The 6,446-nt window shown below is 47.8% G+C and overlaps 1 pseudogene; it reads right to left on the bottom strand.

Moving 5' to 3' along the window:
- Window positions 1-764: 764 nt before the first annotated feature.
- On the bottom strand, window positions 765-2,138 carry LOC125523003 (annotated as a pseudogene).
- Between the last annotated feature and the right edge of the window lie 4,308 nt (window positions 2,139-6,446).

Below are 6,446 nucleotides of genomic sequence, written 5' to 3' on the forward strand. Positions count from 1 at the left end.
CAATGCTAAGCGCGTGAACTTAGGCAAAACATTTAAAGGAAGGAAGTCCACCAATATATGAAGAGTTTTAGTTGCTAAATCATTAAATAAAGCAAGCTTAACAACCATAAGCTAAGCACCTATGCATTGGGGAATATAGTTGCTAAGCTATTTAATGTGCTTAGCACCTCATCTAAGCACCCATGCATTGGCAGTAGCCTAAGGCTTAAATATGAAATCTCATCAATCAAGGCATTTTGTGAATGGAGGAATGCATCTCGTACTTTACAAAACTATCTCAATTAAACTGATGCATTAACTTGGATTAATTGCAGTGCATGCATGCTTGGCCACTAGATAAGTAGAAACATTACATACATTGATGTGTTCCTTTTTTATTCTTACATGCAAAGATTTAATGCGTCTCAGAAACTAAAAATGAGATGAAGATGAGCCCTATAAATTGGAAAAACAAAAAAATTGAGATAAGCCCTACAAACCAGAAATGAGGGAGTAGATGAGTAGGAACATTATATGCATTGATGTGTTCCTTTTTAATTCTTGTATGCGAAGATCTAATGCCTCTCGAAAACTAAAAATGAGACGAAGATGCGCCATTTAAATTGGAAAAACAAAAAAAGTTGAGATAAACCCTATAAACCGAATCGCGCTTGCCTTAATTATTAAATGAGTTTTTCTCGCCACAAATTTCTTCTGCTACAGATGTCTAGACTCTAGAGCAGAGATCTAGTTGAAGCAGCGCTGCACGATACATGATGCCGAGGTCACGCGCCTTCTAGGTGACAGTCCTCCGCATTAAAGCTCATGATGGGATGGTATCATGGAGGTCGAAGATGAAGCGATGGTTGACTTGCTGCCGGGCGCCGATGACCGTCAGGTCCGTGGACGAGACGAAGCCAAGGCACTGGTAATGGTGGCCGCCGACGACGAGCGGCATGAACACATGCTCCGGCAACACCCGGAGCCACGCGCCGTTCTCGAAATGGAGCGTCATGCTCGGGAGGACGTGCGCCGCTGGGTGCTGCACGCACTTGTGCCCTCGGACCACCACGATATGTGCTCCGTGGTGCTCCAGGTGCTGCCGCACCGCCTGCTCGATGTGGACGTACGCCGCGTGCACGAACGACGTCATCTTCGTGCCGATGTCGATCACGCACCCGCCCGTCCCGTGTGCGGTGCGCCGAAACATGTCCGGCGTGACGCTGCGCAGCCGGTTGACGCCGATGGCGATCCCCGCGAGCTTCACGAAGTAGGCCTCTCTGTTCTCGGCCGGCGCAAGGACGGGCGTGCTCTGGCGGTGCACGCCCGCCGGTGGACGGCTAGGGATGTCGTTACCAAACCGGAGGTAGCTGTACAGGCTCGTCCCCGGCTTAAACGGGCAGTAGGAGAAGCGGCCGCCGTGGTACCGAAGGACCTGCTTCGTGAAGGCTGTCGGAGGCTTGCCCACCGGTCCCATTCCCAAGCTGAGGATGCCGGCGACGGTGTCCTGGTTCGAAGTGCCCGGTGCGGTGGGCGCAGCCAAAAACGATGCCCTCCAGTGGCAAAAACTGGTTGTTCCCGGTCGGGAAGGAGAAGGTGTCCCTGGCAAGGTACCCCGAAGCCTCGGTGGTGTCCCGATAGACAATGCGGAACCCGCACGCTCCGTTCGGCAAAACTTGATAGGGAGGACGACACCAGAGGGTATTGTGTGCCGGGATGATGCTGTAGGTCGGAGACTTGGTTGGATCAAACACCGGGTTGAGCTGCGCCCGGCAGGGCTGGCACGGCAAGCACTGCATCCAGGACAAGCCGCCCGCCATGTCCAGCGCGAGCTGGTAATTCTGGAACCCGGCCCCCGTGCCGACGCCCACCATGACGGCGTACATCATATGGTCCAGCGGGCACATGAACGGTCGTATCTCATTGAACGTTGGCAGGATTTGGTGCTTGATCCTGCACTTTACCTGGTCCTTGGCACGCTGGAGGCTCGCCAAGTCGTAGTGTGCTGGCTGGTCATTGGCGATGAGCAGGAGGCTGAAGCCACCACCGCCGCTGCCGTTGAACGGCGGCGACGACGACGACCCCAAGGCCGTGACGCCATGGGAGAATGGCACGAGGACAACAAGGAGGGCTAGTGCTAGAGTTGATTTGGGCGCCATGGAGAATGAATAGATCGGTGGTGCTTGTGTGGAATGAGATGTTCTGGAGCTATGCCATTGGGAAGCTATATATGCGCCGGAGGGAATCTAGTTTTAGGATTTGCATATCCACTTTACACATCTATGAGCATTAATAAGCCTACGATTGAATGCTTACTAGTAAATGTACGTGTGGAGGAAATCCATTTCGAGATACTACTCTAATAATATTTAGTTAGTAGTAGTATTTTTCAGTTCGAGATACTACTCTAATAATATTTCGAGATACTACTCTAATAATATTTCGAGATACCATTTCGAGATTGAACTGGTCCAGTTAACCATGCTCTTGGCATTAGGATGCAAGCGGACGCTTGTCCAGGATCGTTCGCGAAGCAACAATTGGACTAATGTTCATTACATTAATAACCGCGTTAGTTTAATTTTTCAGTTCATGGACGCTCACGGACCCTATTCATGCCTCATTTGCATTTAAAGCCTACGATTGAATGTTTAGTAAATGTATGTGTGGGGGAAATCTATCTATATCTCTATCTGTATTTAAATCTAGATCTATACTTCTACTAATTAGAGTCCCTATAAACTACTCCATCCATTTAGATATTACATGGCATCGCCTCCAAGAGACCATTATGCCGATTCCGTCCGGTGGGATGCAAGGAGAAGACGAGGAGTTTCTGTTCTCTATGGAGCATTTATGATGGTTCAGGGCTTCATTCTAGTTTTCTTAGAAACAAGGCCTAGCATCTTGCAGCCAAGATACAAAAGTTCTGTTTTTTATACAAACAAGGCCAAAATTATGACAAGTTGTGCAGATTTTCATTGGAATTTTCTGAAGGAAATATGCTCTAGAGGCAATAATAAAGTTATTATTTATTTCTTTATTTCATGATAAATGTTTATTATTCATGCTAGAATTGTATTAACCGGAAACATAATACATGTGTGAATACATAGAAAAACAGAGTGTCACTAGTATGCCTCTACTTGATTAGCTCGTTGATCAAAGATGGTTAAGTTTCCTAACTATATACATGAGTTGTCATTTGATTAACAAGATCACATCATTAGGAGAATGATGTGATTGACTTGACCCATTCCGTTAGCTTAGCACTTGATCGTTTAGTTTGTTGCTATTGCTTTCTTCATGACTTATACATGTTCCTATGACTATGAGATTATGCAACTCCCGTTTACCAGAGGAACACTTTGTGTGCCACCAAACGTCGCAACGTAACTGGGTGATTATAAAGGTGATCTACAGGTGTCTCCAAAGGTACTTGTGTTGGGGATCGTAGCAAAAATAAAAAAAAAATTCTACGCATCACCAAGATCAATCTATGGAGTATTCTAGCAATGAGGGGAATAGGAGTGCATCTACATACCCTTGTAGATCGCGAGCGGAAAGGTTCAAGTGAACGGGGATGATGGAGTCGTACTCGCCGTGATCCAAATCACCGATGACCAAGTGCCGAACGGACAACACCTCCGCGTTCAACACACGTACGGTTGGGAAGACGTCTCCTCCTTCTTGATCCAGCAAGGGGGAAGGAGAGGTTGATGAAGATCCAGCAGCACGACGGCGTGGTGGTGGATGCAGCAGGATCCCGGCAGGGCTTGGCCAAGCACAAGCAGGGAGGAGAGGTGTTACGGAGGGAGAGGGAGGCGCCAAGAGCAAGGTGCGGCTGCCCTCCCCCTTCCACTATATATAGGGGCTAGGGAGGGGGGGGGGGCGCATGCCCCCTTGGAGATCCCATCTAAAGGGGGGGGGGCTGGGGGCAACGGCCCCCTTAGGGTTTCCAACCAGGGGGGCGCATGCCCCCTCGGGGGGGCAACGGCCCCCTAGGGTTTCCAACCCTAGGCGCCTTGGGCCCTTGTGTGGGGCGCACCAGCCCATCAGGGGCTGGTTCCCACGCTACTTCAGCCCATGGGGCCCTCCGGGATAGGTGGCCCCATCCGGTGGACCCCCAGGACCCTTCCGGTGGTCCCGGTACAATACCGGTAACCCCCGAAACCTTCCCGCTGGCCGAAACTGGACTTCCTATATATAAATCTTTACCTCCGGACCATTCCGGAACTCCCCGTGACGTCCGGGATCTCATCCAGGACTCCGAACAACTTTCGGGTTACTGCATACTAATATCTCTATAACCCTAGCGTCATCGAACCTTAAGTGTGTAGACCCTACGGGTTCGGGAGACACGCAGACATGACCAAGACGCCTCTCCGGTCAATAACCAACAACGGGATCTAGATACCCATGTTGGCTCCCACACGCTCCTCGATGATCTCGTCGGATGAACCACGATGTCGAGGACTTAATCAATCCCGTATACAATTCCCTTTGTCAATCGCTACGTTACTTGTCCAAGACTCGATCGTCGGTATCCCCATACCTTGTTCAGTCTCGTTACCGGCAAGTCACTTTACTCGTACTATAATGCATGATCCCGCAATCAACCACTTGATCACATTGAGCTCATTATGATGATGCATTACTGAGTGGGCCCAGAGATACCTCTCCGTCATACGGAGTGACAAATCCCAGTCTCGATTCGTGCCAACCCAACAGACACTTTCGGAGATACCTGTAATGTACCTTTATAGTCACCCAGTTACGTTGTGACGTTTGGCACACCCAAGGTACTCCTATGGTATCCGGGAGTTGCACAATCTCATGGTCTAAGGAAATGATACTTGACATTCAGAAAAGCTACAGCAAACGAACTACACGATCTTTGAGCTAAGCTTAGGATTGGGTCTTGTCCATCACATCATTCTCCTAATGATGTGATCCCGTTATCAATGACATCTAATGTCCATAGTCAGGAAACCATGACTATCTTTTGATCAACGAGCTAGTCAACTAGAGGCTCACTAGGGACGTGTTGTGGTCTATGTATTCACACATGTATTACGATTTCCCGGATAACACAATTATAGCATGAACAATAGACAATTATCATGAACAAAGAAATATAATAATAACCATTTTATTATTGCCTCTAGGGAATATTTCCAACAGTCTCCCACTTGCACTAGAGTCAATATTCTAGTTACATTGTGATGAATCGAACACCCATGCAGTTCTGGTGTTGATCATGTTTTGCTCTAGGGAGAGGTTTAGTCAACGGATCTACTACATTCAGGTCCGTATGTACTTTACAAATTTCTATGTCTCCATTTTGAACAGTTTCATGAATGGAGTTGAAGCGACGCTTGATATGCCTGGTCTTCCTGTGAAACCTGGGCTCCTTGGCAAGGGCAATAGCTCCAGTGTTGTCACAAAAGAGAGTCATCGGCCTCGACGCATTGGGTATGACTCCTAGGTCGGTGATGAAATCCTTCACCCAGATTGCTTCTTGTGCTACCTCCGAGGCTGCCATGTATTCTGCTTCACATGTAGATCCCGCCACGACGCTTTGCTTGGAACTGCACCAGCTTACTGCCCCACCATTCAAAACATACATGTATCCGGTTTGTGACTTAGAGTCATCCAGATCTGTGTCGAAGCTAGCGTCGACATAACCCTTTACGACGAGCTCTTCGCCACCTCCATAAATGAGAAACATATCCTTGGTCCTTTTCAGGTACTTCAGGATGTTTTTGACCGCTGTCTAGTGTTCCTTGCCGGGATTACTTTGATACCTACCTACCAAACTTACGGCAAGGTTTACATCAGGTCTGGTACACAGCATGACATACATAATAGACCCTATGGCTGAGGCATAGGGGATGACACTCATCTCTTCTATATCTTCTGCCGTGGTCGGGCATTGAGCCGTGCTCAATCGCACACCTTGCAATACAGGTAAGAACCCCTTCTTGGACTGATCCATATTGAACTTCTTCAATATCTTGTCAAGGTACGCACTTTGTGAAAGACCGATGAGGCGTCTCGATCTATCTCTATAGATCTTGATGCCTAATATATAAGCAGCTTCTCCAAGGTCCTTCATTGAAAAACACTTGTTCAAATAGGCCTTTATGCTTTCCAAGAATTCTATATCATTTCCCATCAACAGTATGTCTTCCACATATAATATGAGAAATGCTACAGAGCTCCCACTCACTTGTAAACGCAGGCTTCTCCATAAGTCTGCATAAACCCAAACGCTTTGATCATCTCATCAAAGCGAATGTTCCAACTCCGAGATGCTTGCACCAGCCCATAGATTGAGCGTTGGAGCTTGCACACCTTGTTAGCATTCTTAGGATCGACAAAACCTTCCGGTTGCATCATATACAACTCTTCTTCCAGAAATCCATTCAGGAATGCAGTTTTGACATCCATCTGCCAAATTTCAT

This window comes from Triticum urartu, chromosome 7 (assembly GCF_003073215.2).
Source record: "Triticum urartu cultivar G1812 chromosome 7, Tu2.1, whole genome shotgun sequence".
In the NCBI taxonomy this organism is placed as follows: Eukaryota; Viridiplantae; Streptophyta; class Magnoliopsida; order Poales; family Poaceae; genus Triticum; species Triticum urartu.